This window comes from Triturus cristatus, chromosome 10 (assembly GCF_964204655.1).
Source record: "Triturus cristatus chromosome 10, aTriCri1.1, whole genome shotgun sequence".
Taxonomy (NCBI): domain Eukaryota; kingdom Metazoa; phylum Chordata; class Amphibia; order Caudata; family Salamandridae; genus Triturus; species Triturus cristatus.
Window position 1 is genome coordinate 75,418,309 of NC_140593.1, and position 21,664 is coordinate 75,439,972.

The following is a 21,664-nucleotide window of genomic DNA, read 5'->3' on the forward strand; positions in this document are numbered from 1 at the left end:
CCAAGTTTCCCAGGTTCATGTGTGATGGGCTGCTCCAGTCCAGATTTTTTCCCTTTGAAGTCTGGAACTTGGAGTCCTGTTTTAGGATGGAATACACGAGACTAAATTTCCCAGAATTCAAAGAAAAATCCCAGCCCGGAACAGTACATTACACATGGACCTGGGAAACTTGGCAGGGCTGTATGAGTCACAGTAAGAACCGGAAGTGGAAGTGAGTTGCCTTCTCTTGACCTTGACTACCTCACTGTCACAAGCACTTTCTGGCTGCAGTCATTATCTCTGCCACGTATATTGCATCGTTAGGCAGAAGAGTGACACAGACGTCACGCGCTTGTCTGTGGAGATGGTACATGCCTTTTAATTCTCCCACTTCTGACGGTGTGTGAGATCTTGCTGCAAACTTCGCGCCCTCGGTTCACAGACCTGGAAGGAATCTGTGGTTGCGCTCGCGAAGCGTCACCGTTCTGATCTTGTGGTTGTTGTGCGCGTGCAGGTGGGAATGCAAGGGGGTTGTGGAAGGGAATGACAGACACCTCGGTGTCAGAGACAAATGCTCATCCCATGGGGGGAGGGGCGGACACGCGGCAGGTAGTCAGCAAACATCCAGCAGTAAACATGCTAAAAGGGACAGGAAGTGTTTGTGAGACTCGGTAGCGGCAGGTGAGAGAAGCGGTGTCAAATAAATTCATCAAGCAAGTGTTTTCTGATGCTCTGCACTGCATGTGATGGAGAAAAGCTAAGGCAACTCCCGCTGTGCACGTGACCTGCGGTTCACTAGCTGCTAGGGCTTTTAAGGATGCCTGTGAGCAGGAAGATACCAACAACAAGCCAGGGGGAGCAGGTCACTGCAAGGAAACAAGGAAGGGGTTCACCAGGAAAGAATAAAGGAGGGGGCTCACCAGGAAAGACTGCTTATATTGCGTGGAAAAGGCCGCTTTATTGAAACAGGGGCACATCACAAACTTTACCCGGGCAACCTGCCTTATAAAACTAAAATCTCGCTATACATCAAATGAACTATCCAGTATCCTATCCCAACCCTTACCATCCCACCAACATACCCCACCCTGCAACAATATCATCCTTGTAGTGAATTTGAACATATTGCAGCTTTAATTTTCCCCTACAGCCTATGAATGCATGCAATATCCTACAAGCAAGCAAACGTCCTATTCTTAACCTTGAACTTCCTGCCTGCCCTCCCTTTCCACAGTGTTCACCAGTGGCAGTGCCAATCAAACCTCTGTAAACTCATGCAAAACTTTCCAGGCCACCGCCAAGCACCTGTCAAATGACAACTGTACAATAATGACCCCCCCTTGCACACCTGTCTCAACAATGAGGCCAGAAAAACTGGAACAAAATAACCCCCAGTAAAGCTAATGTTTTTGGGTCGGGTGGTGCAACAATATAACCACTATGACTCTCTGCCACCAGTCACCAGGTCACCTGTACCTAAAATGGTGACAGGGAGCCAAAAACAGCCCCCTTATAACCTTTAGGCTACAGTGGAGTCTAAAATAGCCCAAATACAAGATGGCAGTCCAAGACTGCACCACCCTCCCAATCTCCCCGGGGGGGCAGACCTCCCTGCTGTCAGCTGTCCTCCAAACCTTCCTGTTCACTCTCCCCCAGAGTAACACACCGAGGGCCACACTTTAGGGGTGGGCAGGACGGTACCTGCTCACAAAAGCAACGCAGGTCTTGCCCACCCACCGTCATATCCCCTGCATCATTTAGAACATGATGGAAGGGGGTGTTCACAATGGCTGAGTGCTGGTGAGATCCTTCAACTGTGGCACATTGTATGGAATCCTTGCGCTGCTGACAATTGCGCTCTTTTTGCCTGGACTGCCGCCACAGATAACTGATGCCCTTAAAACCGCTCCTGCCATTTGGCGTCAAATGTTGCCCTAAAGCAGATACAGCAACTTGTTTGTGGGAAAATGTTGGTAAGGCGGCAGACGGGCTTTGGGAATTTTGGTGGTGGGGCAAAGGGACCCATAATACTGTCAGCGAATATTGACTCTAGACCCCAATATTGATCAGTAGGAAACAATGATGAGAAAAAGGTGGAGGAGGAGTTATAACAGTTTAGAATTATATCTCAACCAGGGTCTTGTTAATGCTAGATTGTGTTCACTAGCCCCATGGCCTACTCAGGGCGCGAGCGGGGCGCTGGTGCCCCCCTCCCTCTCCTTTGCCTTGCATGCTCCAGTGCAGAAAAAGCACCCCATCCATTCCCAACATGGCCGGCAACCTCCCCAGCCGCTCTGGTCTCTGTTAGGTAGTTGCTGCCAGCCTGAGGCCCTGGGGCAGATTGCAAACTGGAATGTCACCTACTACGTTAACAGCAAGTAAGACGCAGTGTTGGCTCCCTCACCCCTATGGCTTTCCACAGACTCCCTAGGGGGGAAGGAGAAAGTGGGAGACGCAACAGTTGGGGTGCTCTCTCTATCAGCAGTCCAAGACAAGAGCATGACTCCAGGCGCGGGTGTGTGGTTGACCTCTTTTCTCCTATGCACAGGACTGCCAGAAGCTTTTGTGAGGCCCAGTTCACTAATGTCTTGCGAGGCCCCTCTCAGTGCAACATCTGCTTTAGCACCATGCTGGAGGGATGGTTACCTATTTGTTTTACTGAAGCAGATGTTTTTCATCGTGTATGTACCACTGATTAAGCTGGTTGCCCTATTCTCCATTGTTGGTGCTGATGCAAATGTGTTTTCGCCACTGTAGTAACACATGATGGCTGCAGGATCTAGAGATGGCAGAAATGTGGTATGCAACATTATATAAAAAAACAAGTTATGATAGACAGACATGGGGACATACATGGGACGTCAAAAGTTAGGTCAACTCTTTGCTGACTGCACATCATAAACTTCAAAAGAACTCTGGTGTGGATAAATCATTCCTAAATCATGCTTCTACTTCATTTTACAAATTTGTAATTACTTGCTACACCACCTCCCAGACAGTGGGCGCCTCTAATTGTAATTACATTTATATAGCGCTTACTACCCCTGACGAGGCGTCAAAGTGCTTTTTCGGCAAGTAGCACGCTACTCCGGAACCCAAAAAGGATTAGTAGTGAATTAGTATAGAGAAATATGAAATTAATTTGAGCGGTGGGCATGTTAGTCTGTTATTTGGATTGAAAAGGAGAGTGGAGGGATGGAAGAGGGAAAGCTTTGCATTTATGTACCCATGTTCGTGGATCAATTAATCGATTGGGGTTTATATAGCATGGCTACTCACCCATGAGGGTCTTAAGGTGCTGTGGGTTGGGGGGGCTACTGATCCGTCTAGGCGTGGAGGTTCAGTCAAAGAGCCAGGTCTTAAGATCCTTCCTGAATTGGGTCAGCGACGGGGATTGTTTGAGGTGGGTCGGCGGGGTGTTCCAGGTCTTGGCAGCAGGGTAGGAGAAGGATCTTCCTCCGGTTCTAGTCTTGTGAATCCGTGGATTGCAGTGTAATCCTAAAATGCTATTGTTTGATGATCGTTCAATGTTATCTTTTTGTGTGATTGTTCGTCGATTGCGGTGTTATCCTTTTGTTCATTGTTCGTTGATTGCGCAGTGTTATCCTTTTGTGTCATTGTTCGTCGATTACGCAGTGTTATCCTTTTGTGTCATTGTTCGTCGATTGTGTAGTGTTATCCTTTTGTGTCATTGTTTGTCGATTGCGCAGTGTTATCCTTTTGTGTCATTGTTCGTCGATTGCGCAGTGTTATCCTTTTGAGTCATTGGTCATCGATTGCGTAGTGTTATCCTTTTGTGTCATTGTTCGTCGATTGCGCAGTGTTATCCTTTTGTGTCATTGTTCGTCGATTGCACAGTGTTATCCTTTTGTGTCATTGTTCGTCGATTGCGCAGTGTTATCCTTTCGTGTCATTGTTCGTCGATTGCGCAGTGTTATCCTTTTGTGTGATTGTTCGTCGATTGCGCAGTGTTATCCTTTTGTGTCATTGTTCATCGATTGCGCAGTGTAATCCTTTTGTGTCATTGTTCGTCGATTGCGCAGTGTTATCCTTTTGAGTCATTGGTCATCGATTGCACAGTGTTATACTATGGCATCACTATATTGACTTTACCATGTTATCTTAATACGTAACTGTTTGTTGATGGCACAATGATACACTTTTGTGTCACAGTTCGTTGATTACAGTTTTATCCAATCGCATCAATGTTCCTCGATTTTACAGTGTTTTCCTATGACTTCACTTAATCAACAGTACCATGTTATCCTATTGTGAAACTGTTTGTAGATTGCACAGTGTTATCCTATGACATCAATGTTCCTCGATTTGACAGTGTTTTCCTATGACTTCGCTTAAACAACAGTACCATTTTATCCTATTGTGTAGCTGTTCGTTGATTGCACAGTGTTATCCCGTGACATTAATATTCCATGATTTTACAGCGTTTTCGTACGGAATCACTTCATTGAGTGACCATGGCATCCTATTGTGTAACTTTTTGAACAATGTTCTCCTTTTGTTTCAGTTTTTCAATTGCAAAATGTTATCCTATGGCTATGGCATGAATGTTATTCAATTGTGCAGTGTTATCCTATGGTACTACTTCATCGTCTTTGTAATGTTATCCTACAATGTCAATGTTCAGCGATTGCACAGGGTTATGATGTCACTATTTGTCAATTGCACAATGTCATACTAAAGAATGACTGTTTTGCGAACCCACAATATTATCTTATAGCATTATTGTTCATCAATCGCACAATGTTATCCTATGGCATCACTTCATTGACTGCACAGTGTCATCCTATCATGTGATATTCGTCGATTTCATAATGTTATACTATGGCATCACTTCATTGACTGCACAATGTTATTCTATGATGTCATCTTCGTCGATTACACAATATTATCCTATGGCATCACTTAATTGACTGCACAATGTTATTCTATGATGTAATCTTCGTCGATTACACAATATTATCCTATGGCATCACTTCACTGACTGCACAGCGTTATCTATCATGTCATGTTCATCGATTGCACAATGTTATCTTAGGGCGCCACTGTTACTCAACTGCACAGTGCTATCCTATGGAAGTTCAGTGCCTTGCAGGATTAGTTACCTGTGGTTGGTGCTAAAGTCTTACCTCAATGTTACCCAATAGGGGAAACTTGAAAGGAAACATAGCTACTCTTTGGTTTATAAGGTTATAGGTTTTTTGAGATCCCTTTGTTTATCACTAGTGAAGTTTTAATTTTTCACGAGAAGGTGCCAAGAGCTGCTGGAGAGCTTGATCTCACCTTGTTTCATGAAGACAGACCTCAAGTCCCAGCAGCAGTGATGATGCAGGGTCCAGATCCCTGCAGTGGAGCACTGGACAGCAGTGGCATTAGCGCTGCAGCACGAGTGCCCTCTTTGAAGCTTGCAGGGTGAGGATACCCGTGGCACACAGGTGTTAGAAGGTATTATTCCCTTTCTTGGAGCTTTGTACACTCCTGGCAGAGGTGCTCCAAGACAAGGGTCCTGTCCTTGGAGATGAAGACATCACAGAGCACAGGTGATGCAGGCAAAGGTCCTATCCTTGAAATTCTGGAACTAGTGTGCAAGGGCACTGCATGGCGACTGCCTTGTGCTTAGAAATGCAGGTGCTGCAGTACAATGGCCCTGCCACTGAAGATAGCTGCTGGCATCATGAGGGGGGGGGGGCAACACTTGAGTATCACCAGGACCAAAGGTGAGTTCTTGGGGGTGGATCTGGAGCCAATGTGGCTCACAGTCATAGTCAAAAGAGCACAGGGGGCAACAACTTCATACTCAAACGCCCTGAGGTGGAGAACGCAATGAGGTGTGAGACTCTGGGCCTCCTACGTACACGGGGCAGGTGTTGGAGGCAAAGGCTGATCTGGTCTCGGGGTGGCCTGAGTGGGGAGGCCATCAGACAGAGGGCTCGATTCACAAAACTAACTTAACCCCTTCGACGCTTGTGACGGAACGGTTCCGTCATGCACGTCGGTTGGGCTGTGCTTATGACGGAACCGTTCCGTCATGGCCCCGCCCGCGCTCAGATCCTTCAGCACTGCTCGGGAATCCGCGCAGCGCTGAAGGGGTTAAGACAAAATCCTAAACCTACTACCATTTTGGTATTCTCAGAAGGCACTTACTCATTTCGGTATTCACAGAAGTTAGGAGTCCTAACTTTAGGACTCCTAAATGCCTTCTGTGAATACCGAAAGTCTTAAAGTTAGGATTTTTCTCAGTTTAGGAGTAGTAAAGTTAGGAATCCTACCTTTAGGACAACTTAAAGAAAAGTATTAAACTTAGCATGGTGTGATGATCATCTCCCCTTGCTTGTTCAATCAGAATTAGGCGTTTCATGAACATTGAAACATTTGGGGGTGGTGTTTCCCTTAGAATAGTATAATTGAGGTAGTTTAGTTAGTTAGATACCCGCTCTTGCTGCAGAGATGCTGATAGACTGAGATGCTGTCCGAGAATTGAGCAAATCCTAAAGAAGATCCGAACTACAGAACCTAGATCCCGACATAATAGAGAACATCACGGAAGAATCGAGGAGGCACATAATAGAGAAAATCGCGGCAGAATCGAGGAGGAAGATAGTGTCAGAGAGGGGTGCGACGCAGGCGTCGTATCTAGAATTTTTATTTTTAACATTTATAGAGCGCACTGTAACCCTACGGGCATCCTGGCGCTGTGACATTGGGAAGGAGACTGGCAGGAGAAGTTAGAAGAGCTAAGCCAGAGGGTCATACTTTGAGGAAGAGCCACGTCTTGACTTTCTTGTGGAACATCATTAGGTCCTGTATTCTCCTAATTTCCAGAGGAAGACTATTCCAAAGGCGGGCAGCTTCCACGCCGAACGCTCTTCCCCCCAGAGTTACTTTCTTTATCCTGGGAATCCTAACAAGACTAGCAGTCGACGAGCGAAGGTTACGTGCAGGTTCATACCATTTGAATCTGCCTTGAAGCAGTTTGGGCCCCTGTCCATGAAGTGCCTTAAACACTGTACATAGGGATTTGAACAAAATCCCTTGAGCCACCGGGAGCCAGTGCAGGTCTGCCAGCGCTTGGGATGTAAAGTGCGGCGTGCCCGAGTCAATGCAAGCTTTGCTGCTGCAGCCTGAATACTCTGGAGCCTGGCAATCAGATATCCCGGAGACTCCAAGAGCAGGGCATTGCAATAGTCCAGGCGACTCAGAATAATGCTCCTAACTACCGTAATTCTTGCCTGGGCTGCCAGTAATGGTAGCACTTTCCGGAGTCCCTGGATAAGAGTATAACAACCTCCCACCAGTTTGTTGACATGGGATTCCAAGTTCAACTTCTCATTAAAACTGAAACCCAGATTGCGTACTGTGCTCACTGGTACCAGAGGGACAACTGTAGGAATGGGCCAGAAATCAGCTGGTAGAACTGATGGGATGCCACCCACCTTACAGTGCAAAATCTCTGTTTTCTCACTGTTAAATTGTAGCGAGTTGTCCCTCAGCCAATTCACCATTTCTTGCACGCACACATGAAAGCTTTCCTGTGAGTCTGCGTGGTCGCTGTCCAAGGACACAATAAGCTGGGTGTCATTGGTGTAATTGACCACGCAGATATTATGGGTTTTAATGATATCCAGAAGTGGCCGCATGTATGTGTTAAACAATATGGGGCTGATTGAGGACCCCTGAGGTACCCCATGTTCATTTTTAAAAAACTCCGATTGATTCGGGGGGCGCTACTGCCTGACATCTATCAGATAGATAAGTGCGCATCCAGCTCAGTGCCACACATGCCACTCCCAGAGCTTTCAGCCTTGTAAGAAGAATGGTATGGTTTACCATATCGAAAGTGGCGGACAGGTCTAGCAATATTAAAGTTGCCGATTGACCCCTGTCAATCGGAGATTTTCCAGGACGGTAACCAAGGCTGTCTCTGTTCCGTGGCCAGGCCTAAAGCCAAATTGCTCATCTTCCAACTTATTGTAAAGGGACAATGACCTGCTTGCCAAACATTCCACAATTTTAGCTGGGTATGGTAAGAGGGAGATCGGCCTGTAGTTCTTATGGCAACCTGGGACCAGTGTGGGTTTTTTCAAGAGCGGTGTAATAATTGCCTGCTTCCACTCCACTCCGCTACTGAGAGACTGGCCACACAACTGACGTAAGATAGGAACCTCGGGGATAAGTGGACTAAGGTTATTATCCCTGTCTAGGTTGGTCTTTGATGTTTCTCCCTCATCCCGGTCCGAGAAACCGGGTGGGGTCACATGTTTCAGACCTTCAACAATCGTGTTAATTTTCTCTTGAAAGAAAATTGCCAGTCCATCACATAGCTCCTGAGTTGGTGGAACTTTATTGTTTATACAGGCGGGGTAGGTCATATCCTAAAGATGTTCTTGGAACTATTGAATGACTTAAGAATAGAGATAGCGAAATATTCCGCTTTAGCAGTTGCTATTTCTCTTTTGTACTTGATTAAGGTTTCCTTCCAGCTGGCTTTATCGTTTTCAGCATAGTGCTTTCTCCTCTGTCTTTCTGCCATTTTACAATCCAACTTATAGTTCCTTAATACCTCCGTGTAGCTTGGAGCTGAGGGTCTTCTCCTTTTCCTAATATCCTTTAAAGGGGCAAGTGTGTCAATTGTCCTGGTTAAGTGCTCACAGAGAGCTATGTAATTCTCTGCTACCTGTTTCTCGGGATTGAACAGTGTCTCTGCCTGAAATAGAGGGGCCATTTTTGCCTTCCTTAGCAGTCCTTTCCAGTCCCTGCCCAGATAGCTCCTTTCTTCCCTGGTCAGGGGCCTGATCTTGCTTATAAGTGCCACGCTGAAACTGGCCAAGTGATGGTTCGACCAGCCCACTGGCAGAACTTTTCCCATTATGATCAGGCCTTCCTCAGCAAATATCATATCTAGAATATGACCTTCTGTGTGCGTTGGTTCTGACACCCATTGTGTCAGACTAAGATTTGCGCAGGACTGAATGAGATTATTGTATGCTGTATTAATTTTCCCATTGGCCCACAAGTTAAAATCTCCCACTACTAATAACCTGGTATGGGTAAGGGCCATATTACTGATTACATCGATTAAGTCCTGCTGTTGTTGTGCATTAGCTGCCCCCGGCGGTCTATAACAGACCATGCGCGTGAGAGAGTGTCCCATCTGATCTTTGACGTAAAAACCCAGTATGTCCATACAGGTGACCTCATCTATGTCCAAGGGAGTAATATCCCAGACCTCTTTAAAAATAATTCCAATCCCTCCACCACGACCCCCGGACCTTGTATCCCACTGGACAGGCCAGTCCCAGCTCTAACTCCAGCCCTGCCGTCGTCCATGTCTCTGTCATAAACAGAGCATCAAGATTATGGACTTCTAGCAGAAGCTGGATCTCCGTGGAGTGCTTAGGAAGCGATCTTACATTTAGCAGACCACAGTTCAGTCTATCATTCTTTACGATGCCAAGGTCAATCCCTATTACATTATCTAGTGCCAGTTTGCTGAACACGCTTACCCGGTTGCCTATATCGCGTAGTTGTTCCCCGGAGTGACTGCAACTAGAATTATCCAGCAGCACTTTGCATAGACCGGCAGCATTACTGGTGCTGTACGCTGCCGGTGCGCGAACGGGCGCAGACGGGCTTGCCATTGGCGCGCCGAAGCCCGCTGCGCGGTCGCTCCAGTGTGACGCTAAATAGTCAACACTGAGCATAAAAACTAGAGTGCTAACCCCACAACACGGCAGCCCACTCTGACAGGTGGACACCGCCGGGGTTTCAAATGCGCGTAATTGCTGAAATTGCCACAGATTAAGTACTAAAAGTCAAACAGTCAATTAAAGCAAATGTTAAAAGTATTAAAAAACACCACTCGTGCAGCCCTGCCGATCACAGTGTTTTCCCAATGTCAAAGCCAGAAGAGGTCACCATTCCTGTCCTGAATCCTGTCCTGAAAGCTTCGGTCCTTTAACCTGTCCCAGGGGACCCTTTCCAGCTCCTAGGCCAAGGGGTTGGTTTCCACACCATCCTAGGTAAATATAACTCTGTGTAGTATGTCATTGTACTGCTCTCTCAGATTTCCTTCCTTTCCAGGTACTGTCATTTCCTAACTTAGTTAAAAGTTTCTGAATAATCAGATTTTCCTTCCTTGATAGAAAACGGTGTACGAACTGTACTTTATGCTTCTGGTTTCACATGGAATTCATTATATAAACATTTAAACCTTCTCGAGTCTGTGGTCATTTAAAAGTATTTACTTGATGGTATTTACACCTAAACTGCTACAACTAGGTCCATTGATCAGAGGAAATTATATTCGGACGGAACGAATGGTAAGAATTGCTGCGGTAAATTTATCTTGCAGGCATTAACACACAAAATTGATCCGAATGGCGCTTACTAGCTTAAGTATGAATGGTTATGGGCCCAGGTGAGTATGTGGATATTGTGTATCATTTAGCTGGTAACTCTCCGTTCCATCAGTTTTTCTGATAGCAGAGCTATGGTTAGTTTTAGTTAGGTAGGTGTAAATATTGAGATTTGAATTTATGTATTAACACACCCGTTTTGTACCTTGTTCTATGCTGTCTGGAAATTCCCGGGAATATTGTATAGCGGGTGGTAAATGGAAGCCATACTGCAGTGAGGTTATTCGTTGTTTAAGGTAGCACTGAAAAAGCTATGCAGGGCTGACAGTGCTGAGTAAGGGATTAATTTGTATAAAGGTAAGAGTGATTGATAGCAAAGAGTTCGCTGGTGAAACTTTGGTCTTATATCACCTAGAAAGGGTAATTCCGAAGGAGTAGCAGGTTCATCAATGCTTGAGTGAGGAGTAAGTGGAAGGTTTTACTCGTAGTGTATGAAGAGTAAGCGGAATAGTTTTACTCGCAGAAAATGTAAATTCGATTTCCAGATTTTAAGAAGAAGCAAACAGAGTAGCGAATGTTTTATGTTGTATTGAGTGAATTTTTACATGAAATTGTAAGAGAAGGAGTCATTTGTGTTACATTGTGAAGGAGGGGTCAGTTGCGAGTGCTGCACTGACGTCACAGAGGGCCGCGTTGGGATTGGTTGGAACAGCGGGCGTGAGACGCAAAAATTGTGAAGGAGGGGTCAGTAGTAAGGAGTGATACCAACGTCATTGAGAGACGCGCTAGTATTTGCTAAAACGCATAGCGTAAACCAGAATTTGATTGGTTAGAAGAATAAAAGCCGCTGGTATTGGTCAATTATAAAAGAAAAAGCGGACATTGAATTAGTTGAAAATAGAAGCAATACTAATAACTGATAGTGGGTCTTGCATGTGGAAACACGATCCTACTTTAGTAGGGAATCGCCCAGACAGAAGGTACTTAGGATTTGCTGGAGAACAGTATATAAAAGGATCGACAACAAAAATGTACGGAGAAAAGAGGAAAATTACACCTATGCAGAAAATTAAAAATTATTTCAAGAAGGATAAACCCCTTAAGACTAGAGAAGGAATTCTTATCCCTCCCCCGAAAACGCCCGCATCATACATGATGATGGAAAGAGGCTATCATACCTGTGTAGGGTTAGAAAATTGGATAGAATATACAAAGAGTGATGGAGTGCTAGCTTTCCCTGAAAATGGTACATTTAATGGTAGAGTTTTACATAATTTGAGATTGAGAATGAATGAATTAGAACCCAGACCAAGATTAACTCAATACGAGGCATTAGAAGAGTGGGAAACTGAAGCATTTGAGCGCGACAGATGTAGAGGTAGCAGAAACCTTAGTGGATTTTATCCCAGGCTAAAGCGTGACACTCAAGATCATCAGATGAAACAATGGAGACAAGCAATAGTGGCTGAAGGATTATATCATGTACTGACGACAGAGGAACAGTCAGGAGGCTAGTGCACCGAGAAGACAAAACATTAAGCAATGACAGGAAGTGGAGAATCAGAAGATGATTTTTTGGAGGACATATTAATGAAAAGCCCTCCACCATATCATGCTGAAGTTAGTAGATCTATTCGTAGTGCCCCAGGTTTGGGAATACCATTGGTTCCACAAGTTATACATGATCCAACGAATAGGAGGGCACTGCAGGAAAAGGAAAGAGAGGCAATGAATAAGAACAGAGAAGAATTAATACAGAAAATAACCAAAGCGAATACTAGGCCTGGGCGGTAAATTCCGTTCCGCTTGCGGAATTTCGGTAATTTCGCGTTCCGCGGAGAACGCGAAATTGTCAAAAATTCTGCTTTCCGCGACTTTGCGAAATTTTTTTACCGTTTTGCGGAGATTTGCGTAACGCGATTACGCAAATTCCGCCCACCCCTAGTGAATACCCATCCTGAAGCATTAACCATACCCGTAACTATAGGTCCAGTTGTTCCACTGTATGGGTATAAGGTGATCGGCCCTAAACCTCCAGTAATGTCCACACCTTTAATATAACCTAGAAAAGAAACAAATAAATTGATGACCAAAGCAGTGAATGTGAGTCAGTGATATCATTAATGGATTTACCAATAAGAGGACGGATAAATGAAGCCCGAGAAGAGTTATACCTAGCAGTTCAAAAAAAGTACAACTAGAGACTCCAACAGGAGTAAAGATTGCCACATTAGTATCACCAGAAGAAATAGAAAGGTGGGCACAAGAAATAGAGAAGCCAAAACAGCCACTGAAAGTTCTAGGTATTTACAAATTAAAAGTAGAATTGGAGGAACTGATAGCTGGAAATGTGGGATTAGACAGGCTAAATACTTACAGTGAAGAAGAGTTACTGTTCATTTGTAGGAGTATCACCAGAAATACAAAAGTATTCCATTAGAAATTGACAGATTTAGCCCATGAAATGGGAATTACAGGAAAATCCAAGGTATTACAAAAACCGTACAGTGCAGATATTAGTGATAAAGACTTAAAAAATATGAATGTGTCCGCAAGGAAGTTACAGGTTAAAGAATTAATGACCAATCTGCAAAAATGGGGTGATCTAGACAAATGGAAAGTTAGATGAATGAGGAAAAAGGAAGAAGCACAGGCAAATAGAACAGCTTCTGAATATCTGTTGAAAGAAACAGGAAAGGTTGAGAGATTATGTCCCATGAGAGACGTACCAGGAGGAGGATATGTACATGTACCATGGACTAGACAGGATATTTTGTCTTTTACTAATGATTTCCCGAAGTTAAGAGAAAAACCAGTTGAATGGTACAGGCAAGTTGAAAGATTTGTGAAAGTTTCAAAGGTTTTGTTAAAAGATTTGGATGGTTTGTTTGACATAGTAGTACCTGCAGATTTGTGGACAGAATGTAAAACTACTGTTGATTGGCACAGTGATGAGTACCCAAGAGATGCAAAAACACGAGCTCCTTTAGAAGAGGTAATGAAGAAATATCACCAGGTGATCACTTTCTTGAAAGGGAAAATTCCTCCGAAAGAAATAGATTGGGTAAAAATAGACAGAACAACCCAGGATAGAAATGAGTCAGTACATACTTACTATGAACTACTGTTACAAGTATTTAAGCAGTACAGCGGACTTGAAAAAATTGGAAATAAAGATATGGGACATTTTGTGTATCGATTTGTGACAGGATTAAACCCAGAAATTGGAGACATGATTCGTCAACACATGTTGTGTAGGCAGGCAAGGCCAATAGATGATATCCTCAAGTACGCAAAGTACTGTGGGGATGAAATTGACAATAGGCGAAAAAAGTTAGAGGAAAAAGTGATGTGGGCTCAAGTGAAACTAGCAGCATAGCAGGAAGTCCAACTAAATAGTCAGACAGGAAGTCAAGGGAAGGGACAAGGCCAAGGTGAAAATAATGGGGGAAATCAAAGGGCAAGAATGAGTAGAGAAGAAGCGAAGAAAAAGTTTCCCTGTCATGGGTGCGGAAAATTGGGGCATTGGAAAAACAAGTGTGAAAGTATTCAGACTAATAATGGCCCAAATACAAACTTAAATCCACAGACGCAGAATGAGGGGATCATGAGCCAACCGCAGCAGGTTGTAAGTCCACAGAGTCAGTTGCCATCTGCCCCTATGCCAAATTTTGGGAACCAGGTCAATTACAGTGCGGACACCGGATTTCAAGGAGGAAATGGTAAGAAAAATTATGTAACATCACAGTTTCTTTTGCAGGATAATTATTTCCAGGATAGTGATCAATGACGGTGCCTGAGAGGGGAGGAAAAGGAGTGTGTACTTGGCGCACCCTTACCGGTAGATCAGTCAGGTTCATATATTGATGGTAAAGTAGAAGGGAAGGATATTACCTTTTTACTGGACACTGGTGCTACCCGTTCTACTGTGAGAACAGCAGATATTCCAAACCTACCCCTCTTGGGAGATTCAATCCAGGTAGTTGGCATCTCGAACAAACAGATCAGAACTCCTATTACAGAACCAATGGAGGTATGAATTGGCAATTTCAGGGAAATGCACAAATTTGTGGTGTGTGACTCCAGTCCTGTAAATCTATTAAGCAGAGACCTACTGTGCAAAATGAACTGCACAATATTTTGCACACCGGATAGTGTTGCAATTCAAACCTCAGATGAAGATGGAGTATATAAAATTATGTTTGCTACACAAGGCACAGAAGTAGATGAGCTGTATTCTGTGATGACGACAGATGATTTATCAGATGAGGTTAAATCAACAGTGAATCCAGAGGTTTGGGATTTTACATGAAAAGAAGTAGGATTAATGACAAATGTAGATCCAGTAAAAGTAACCATAAAGGAAGGTGCAGTTTAACCAAACACTCGACAATATAAAATGAGTCCCGAAATTAAAGCTGGTGTTTCAGCAGAAATTAATGGATTGGTTGAACAAGGCATTTTAAAAGAAATAATGAGCAGTCCATGCAATTCACCTATAATTGTCATTAAGAAACCTAATGGAAAATAAAGGGTGGTGCAAGATTTACGAAAGATTAACAAGATTGTTGTACCATGTTGCCCTGTGGTGCCAAACTCAGCAGTAATCTTGTACCAGATACCGTGGAAAGCTGGATGGTTTACTGTAATTGTGTCACCAAGTTGGTCGCACACTGCTCCACCCACTAGCGTGTTACCCCGAAGAATTGTGGTCCCTGTAGTCAGCGTCGGCGGGTACGCCTATGCTCAGTGGTATGTGCAAGTCAGAGTAGCGTTAGCCATCCCTGGACACGTGTTTCGCGGTAGTTGCCGCTCGTCAGCAGGGAGTAGGAAGAGTGCAGGGTTGCTTGTGTAGGCTGCTAAAATCATATCAGGTCTGTACCTCTCGTAGCGAACGCAGGTGCGTAACCATGAGCCCGTCGACTCCGGGGCTCAGAGAGCCACTAAAAATGTGTCACCAAGTTGGTCGCACACTGCTCCACCCACTAGCGTGTTACCCCGAAGAATTGTGGTCCCTGTAGTCAGCGTCGGCGGGTACGCCTATGCTCAGTGGTGCGTGCAAGTCAGAGTAGCGTTAGCCATCCCTGGACACGTGTTTCGCGGTAGTTGCCGCTCGTCAGCAGGGAGTAGGAAGAGTGCAGGGTTGCTTGTGTAGGCTGCTAAAATCATATCAGGTCTGTACCTCTCGTAGCGAACGCAGGTGCGTAACCATGAGCCCGTCGACTCCGGGGCTCAGAGAGCCACTAAATATGTGTCACCAAGTTGGTCGCACACAGCTCCACCCACTAGCGTGTTACCCCGAAGAATTGTGGTCCCTGTAGTCAGCGTAGGCGGGTACGCCTATGCTCAGTGGTGCGTGCAAGTCAGAGTAGCGTTAGCCATCCTTGGACACGTGTTTCGCGGTAGTTGCCGCTCGTCAGCAGGGAGTAGGAAGAGTGCAGGGTTGCTTGTGTAGGCTGCTAAAATCATATCAGGTCTGTACCTCTCGTAGCGAACGCAGGTGCGTAACCATGAGCCCGTCGACTCCGGGGCTCAGAGAGCCACTAAATATGTGTCACCAAGTTGGTCGCACACTGCTCCACCCACTAGCGTGTTACCCCGAAGAATTGTGGTCCCTGTAGTCAGCGTCGGCGGGTACGCCTATGCTCAGTGGTGCGTGCAAGTCAGAGTAGCGTTAGCCATCCCTGGACACGTGTTTCGCGGTAGTTGCCGCTCGTCAGCAGGCAGGGTTGCTTGTGTAGGCTGCTAAAATCATATCAGGTCTGTACCTCTCGTAGCGAACGCAGGTGCGTAACCATGAGCCCGTCGACTCCGGGGCTCAGAGAGCCACTAAAAATGGTTTACTGTAATTGATTTATGTCATGCTTTCTTTTCCATCCAGCTGCATCTTGATAGCCAATATTTGTTTTCTTTCAAATTTGAGGAGCGTGTTTACGTTTGGAATCGCGTTCCTCAAGGGTATACTGAAAGTCCTTCAATTTATAACCACATTTTCAAAAAGTGTCTAGAAACCTTAGTGCTGCCTAGAAAGTCAGTCCTGTGCAGTATATTGATGACCTGTTGGTCGCATCAAAAACAAGAGATGACTGTGTTACTGATTCAATTGCCTTGTTGAACCATTTGGCTGATGGTGGACATAAAGTGTCCCCTGAAAAATTGCAGTTTTGCAGAAATGGGGTCAAATATCTTGGACATCAAATAGAACGTGGAGTGAGGAGAGTGACTCCTGAAAGAATAGAAATAATAAGACAGATGAAATTGCCTGAGACCCAAAGAAAAATAAGAATGTTCCTTGGAGTTGTGGGGTACTGTAGGCAGTGGATTGTAGGGTTTTCCTTGCTAGCCAAACCCCTGATACAAATGACTAAGAAACTAGCAAGAGATCTAATAGAATGGGATGATGAAAGTATGGAAACCTTTGTAAAATTGCGAAAATGTCTATGTGAACCACCTGCTTTAGGTATGCCAGATTACTCGAAAGAATTTGCACTATTTTGTTGTGAAAGAAATAGTTGTGCACTTTCAGTGTTAACTCAGAGACATGGTTTGATTCGATGTTCAGTGGCATATTTTTCTGCCACTTTGGACCCTGTAGGCTCCGCTTTACCTGGTTGTTTAAAAGCGGTAGCTGCCACATGCACAAGTTTGAACAAAGCGAGTCAATTGTGATGGGACATCCGGTAAAGGTACATGTTCCACATTCAGTTTAAATTCTGCTGACAAGAGAGCGAACTCAGTATCTTACCCCTAGTCGGATCACCAAATATGAAAGGATAATGTACAAATTTGTGGTGTGTGACTCCAGTCCTGTAAATCTATTAGGCAGAGACCCACTGTGCAAAATCCCAGGGATTCTGCTCGTCGACATCATTACTTTCCAGGACTACTGACATCTATACTTGCCCTGTGCATTGAGCAAAATTGCGAGGGACTGCCTACCGAGAATTCGGTTCTTTCTAAATATCAGAGAGAAACCTTTTTCTACCTATACCATTCGCCAATCGAAATCTATTGACTAATATATACATGTCAACTGGACTTTCTTTTGAATATTTGAGCCCTGACGAAGTTCCTTGAGAATGAAACGCGTTGGCTGATGATCACTTTTAATACTACAGAGTAATAAAGGACATATTCTTGAATTGATTTGAAGCTTGCTGACTTTTTTCTGGTGCACCTTCCTTCTTTGTACGAATTGTTGCACTTACATTCCTGACAAAAGTGTCGAAATTGAAGGATATATTAAAAATATTACAAAATTGGAGGAAGATTTAAAACCACTGGAAGTTGACAGTGTATGGAAGAAATTAACAAATAGTATTACAACCATAGGTGGTTGGTTTTTCAACTTAGGGAATAGTCTTATAGGTAAAATAATATTACCAGTATTAGGAATAACACTATTAGTTCTAGCAGTAATGACATGGTTCAAGTGTTGTAAGAAAAGAAAGAGATATACAGTAAACGAAAGAGGAAAGAAGAGAAAATACAATGAAATACAGTTAGAGGAAATGAAAGGAGAGCTATACAAAAAGATGAAGAATTTACAAATTAACAACGAAAAAGAAAGAAAAGAAAGGGTTGAAAAGATTGAAGAGGGAATTGATATGTGCTAAAGTTGGCATCTGATCTGGTGGTGGGAAAATTAGTGATGGCATTAAATACCATCAGAGAGGGTATTGATGGAGCAAGGACTTGTATAAAATGAGACTTGCTTGGACGCAATCCTCTCAAATAACTCGTAACCCCGTAATAATTGTGTTCGTAAATACTAATTTGCACTACATGTTCTTACACACAAATCTAGGGGAAGCTTGCCTATGTGTTTTACTAACAAGTAACCCGAGTGACACTAAAGATGGCTGCTAAACGCGGGATTCTGTATTGCGCATGCGTCTACTGCATCTACGTAGTATGACGTTCTATCGCTTGGGGGAAAAATCTTTGCAGCTGCGCAGTTGCTTCCAATATGGCCGCTTGAAACCCACATTATAATGCGCATGCTTTGCTGCAACTAAACTATGCAAGCTTTACTAAAATGCTAATGCGAAAGATTTTTATAAGTAAATGGGATTAGAGTAGAGATAGGTGGTATACAGTGAAATCATTTATTTTTGATTTTAACATTCTTTTCTTTGACTTCTCTACTAGGTCGTATTCGGGCCTCTGAGGGAAGCTGGGGCTGACGTACGTCGTGATTAGTTCACATGCGCAGAAATGGCAAACCCGGAATACGCGATGCAAAGCCTTGAATGCCATCCAAAATAAAACAGCAACATGACCTGGGAACAAGCATGAAGACCTGTGAACGGAACCGAATTGTATACTTTGTAATGATTAAAATGTGAATACGGGTGGGAAATAAAGCATGGGAAAGTCAAGTAGGGGGATGGAAACATTGAACAATAAGCTTACAGAAAAGTATTAAACAGATCATGGTGTGATGATCATCTCCCCTTGCTTGTCCAATCAGAATTAGGTGTTTCATGAACATTGAAACATTTGGGGGTGGTGTTTCCCTTAGAAGAGTATAATTGAGGTAGTTTAGTTAGTTAGATACCCGCTCTTGCTGCAGAGATGCTGAGAGACTGAGATGCTGTCCGAGAATTGAGCAAATCCTAAAGAAGATCCGACCTACAGAACCCAGAACCTGACATAATAGAGAACATCGGGGAAGAATCGAGGAGGAAGATAGTGTCAGAGAGGGGTGCAACGCAGGTGTCGTATCTAGAAGAGGTCACCATTCCTGTCCTGAATCCTGTCCTGAATCCTGTCCTGAAGGCTTCGGTCCTTTATCCTGTCCCAAGGGACCCTTACCAGCTCCTAGGCCAAGGGGTTGGTGTCCATACCATCCTAGGTAAATATAACTCTGTGTAGTATGTCACTGTACTGCTCTCTCTGATTTTCTTCCTTTCCAGGTACTGTCATTTCCTAACTTATTTCAAAGTTTCTGAATAATCAGATTTTCCTTCCTCGAAAGAAAACGGTGTACGAACTGTACTTTATGCTTCTGGTTTCACATGAAATTTATTATATAAACATTTAAACCTTCTCGAGTCTGTGGCCATTTACAAGTATTTACTTGATGGTATTTACACCTAAACTGCTAACAACTAGGTCTATTAATCAGAGTAAATTATATTTCATACGGAAGGAATGGTAAGAATTGGTGAGGTAAATTTATCTCACAGGCATTAACAAACAAAATTGATCCAAGCGGCGCTTACTGGCTTAAGTATGAATGGTTATGGGCCCAGGTGAGTATGTGGATAGTGTGTATCATTTAGGTGGTAACCCTCCGCTCCATCACCTGCAGAGAGGCTATTACCAATACAACAGAGGAAGTGGTCAGGGAACTTCTAATTCCTCCACCTTCTACCGTTCCCGAAATCAGGGCAGCAAAAATTGCTACAGGAGAGGGCACTACAGAGGTGCACAAGTAGCCCCCCTAAATTCCCGAGATGCAGGTGTGAATTATTTCTCTATCAGAGGTCATTTTTGGGGGCAGGATTGTTTTATTTCTGCACAATCGGCATGGGTTAAACCGGGATGTATGGGTACTAGAATCAGTGCAGTGGTCCAAGTTGGAGTTTTACGACACCTCTTTCCAAGAGTCGCAGCCCGAAGTGATGTATTTTTCCCAACAAGAGTGAGATTTCATTTCCTCAGAGCCAGACTCTCTTAGAGAAAAGAGAAAAAGGCTATAGTACTGACTTCTTCCCACCCGAATGGGTTCCTAAGTTTTATCTTTCTAGTGGAGAAGAAAGGGGGCAGGTCGCGTCTAGTACTCCACCTGAAGAACTTAAATGCTTTGTCAGTCTACAGGCATTTCAATGTGGAAGGCATCCATCTTTTACAAGACATCCTTCAGGCGTGGGATTGGGTGGTTCATCTAGATTTAAAGGATGCATATCTACCCGTCTCGATTTTTACCCCATCGTCGATTTCTACAACTTCTGTGGCTAGACCATTGTAACGAGTTCAAGGTCCTTTCATTTGCCCACTCTTCTGCTACTTGGTGCTTCACAAAGATCATGAGGCCAGTGGTAGGGTTCCTTCGAGCGAGGGGTGTATGCTAGATAGTCTATCTGGACAACATCATTATTATGGCCCAGAGTCCTCTCACTTAGAATGGACGATTCTCCTTCAAGATCTGTTTTTCATTATTAATGCACAGAAATCGATCCTTGTCCCATCTCAGTGCCTGGAATTCTTGGGTTTTCAGGTAGTTTCGAACTTGACACAGCTGGACCTGCCCCCCAGAAGGTCCAGGACATTAAGAATGAGTTCAGGTCTGCAATGTGCAAACAGAAAATATCCATTAGATCAATAGCTCGCCATGTAGGTCTTATAGCTTCTTTAATTGAGGCCTTTTTCCCGGGTCCTCTCCACTGCCGGGCTCTTCACTGGCTCAAGATCCAACATCTCCGCAAGAGTCTCAGTTACTCGGAGCATGTGAATTCGTTGGAGGAAGACAAGAGAGAAATGTCATGGTGGCTGGACCACATGTAGGCCTGGAATGGCAGAGCGATCTTTGGCATGGCTCCGGAGATGATTATTGAGTCGGATGCCAGCTGTTGGGGCTTGGGAGCGTGTTGGTCCCAGTCGGAACTGTCTCGTGTATTCAATTGATTGGAGCTCCTTGTGGGGTATTTTGCAATTCAGAGTCTCTCTCCGGACAAAATGGATTGTTGCATCCTTCAGCGGATGGACAACATCTCGACGGTGCGGCATGTGAACAAGTTTGGCGGGACCAGATCTCATCTTCTGGTGGAAATAGCCAAGGATTTTTGGCACTTTTGTCTTCAACGCCGCCTGTCTATGGTGGCAGAATATCTCACGGGCCAGCACAGTGTTGTAGGGGATTGGCATTCCTGTCACCTACTGGATTATAGCGACTGGAGACTTCACCCAAAGATCTCTCACACTCTGGGGCCCTTGTATGGTGGACTTGTTCACCTCTTGCTTCAACTGGCAACTTCCGATCTTTTTCAGTTGGCACCTGGATCCAGAAGCACAGGCCACGAGTGCCTTCCTCCAGGACTGGTCACTCTCCCTGAGCTACGCATTTCTCCCTTTTATGATGATTCCCAGGTGAGGTATCAGAGAGTGGAGATGATTCTAGTGATTCTGTTTTGGAAAGCCCAAGCATGGTTTCCAATACTACTTGAATTAGCGTGTGCTTGTCCAATCTTGATTCTGAATCGTTGGAACCTGTTGCTGGATCCAGTAGGAAAACCACATCCTCTGTTCCCCTCAGGACACCTATCGCTGTTGGCATGAAAGGTTTTCGGGAGAGATGGAGTCTCCCA

At 44.4% G+C, this 21,664-nt stretch overlaps 1 long non-coding RNA gene across 1 annotated transcript in view; it reads left to right on the forward strand.

The window, feature by feature from the left end:
- The window catches only part of LOC146788863 (uncharacterized), a 31,252-nt gene extending 12,344 nt beyond the window's left edge, over window positions 1-18,908 (forward strand). The window contains exons 2-3 of the long non-coding RNA XR_014969716.1: window positions 13,942-14,074; window positions 18,504-18,908. This is a non-coding gene — a long non-coding RNA (uncharacterized LOC146788863). The remainder of the gene's footprint in view (window positions 1-13,941; window positions 14,075-18,503) is intronic.
- The last annotated feature ends 2,756 nt before the right edge of the window (window positions 18,909-21,664 follow it).